Here is a 1,689-nt window from a genome sequence, read left to right as displayed (position 1 = left end):
ACAGACTTGTCCCTGTGACCCATGATCAAAACTCATCTACCCAACACAGAGGAGGTATCTGTCTTAGCCAGGGTTTCTATTCCTACACTTGATCTTAGCCAAAAGGCCGAGAAGCAATTGGGGTTTCTATTCCTGCACAAACATCATGACCAAGAAGCAAGTTGTGGAGGAAAGGGTTTATTGAGCTTACACTTCCACATGGCTGTTGATCACCAAAGGAAGTCAGGACTGGAACTCAAGCAGGTCAGGAAGCAGCAGCTGATGCAGAGGCCATGGAGGGATGTTCCTTACTGGCTTGCTTCCCCTGGCTTGCTCAGCTTGCTCTCTTATAGAACGCAGGACTACCAGCCCAAGAATGGCACCACCTACAATGAGCCCTCTCCCTTGATCACCAACTGAGAAAATGCCCCACAGCCGGATCTCATGGAGGCACTTCCCCAACTGAAGCTCCCTTTTCTGTGATAACTCCAGCCCGTGTCAAGTTGACACACAAAACCAGCCAGTACAGTACCTATTGAAACTTGGACTTGATTCCTAATCCTGGAAAAAGCCTCTTCCTGTGAAGACGAGACCCTGATAAAAGTTTAGACTCCTGATAAAAGTTTAGACTCCAGCACCAGGGTGACAGCTTAGGCCATGAAGAGCTTACCTCACAAATACAAGGACATGAGTTCAGTCACCAGACCTGAGAGCCTGGCTGTTCACAGTGTCTTGGAGGTATACTCCGTTCTTCTTTTGTTTGCCCCAAAAAGCCTGCCTATTCTTGCCGAATCTCTTTATATTTGTATATGTATGTGTATATGTGTGTGTATATATATATATAATATATATTATATTACATATTATATATATTATATTGAAACAAGGTAGCCCAGGTTACCCTAAACTTGTAGCACCCCTCCTGCCTTAGTCTCCAATCATATAGACATGCACCACCCTTGAATTTCTTTCTCCAAGGACACCAATAAAAAAAAAAAATGGAGACTGAAGTCTGGTAACACAGGTACTAGGCATCTTTGCTGGGGCCCTGGGGGTAGAGTGCTAAGTGAGGCACTAGCCACCACGTTTAGTGAGATGGACACCAGCTAATAAATATTTTATTTTGGTTGAAAGATGGCTACAGAGAAGAGGCCCAAGGCGTCAATTGTTCCTAACATTAGGGAAGTGTGCTTCATCTGAAGAACTGGAGAGGGTATGGCCTCTAGGCAGAGGCCATGAAGTAAAAGAACAAGGATCCCAGCCGTCCAGACCAGGGCCCTGGAGCGGCTCCCTCCCACAGAACCACCACCCTCAACCTTTCTTATGAGGAGTAAACTCTCATCTTGGTCAAGCCAAGCAACTGTTCTGAATTGTCCTCCATTTGCTGCAGCATAGACGTTCATGATACTTAACACTGCACTTGTAGTTGGCACAAGTCTACTTGGTGGTGAGCTCTCTCTCTCTCTCTCTCTCTGTCTCTCTCTCTCTCTCTCTCTCTCTCTCTGCAGTAAGGTCATTCATTATGAACGTGTCAAAAGCCAAAGCTTGTGCGACCTGATCTGCTTGGATATTCACTATTACATAGTCACACTCACTGTTACACTGTAGCATGGACTAACATGGCTTGGTCTGGTGGATGCTTAATATTCTTTGAATATGTGGATGGGTGGGTGGGTAGGTGGATGGGTGGTTGGGTGGATGGATGGGTGG

Source organism: Mastomys coucha, unplaced genomic scaffold (genome assembly GCF_008632895.1).
Source record: "Mastomys coucha isolate ucsf_1 unplaced genomic scaffold, UCSF_Mcou_1 pScaffold20, whole genome shotgun sequence".
Taxonomy (NCBI): domain Eukaryota; kingdom Metazoa; phylum Chordata; class Mammalia; order Rodentia; family Muridae; genus Mastomys; species Mastomys coucha.
Note: the sequence above shows the minus strand (reverse complement) of the source record.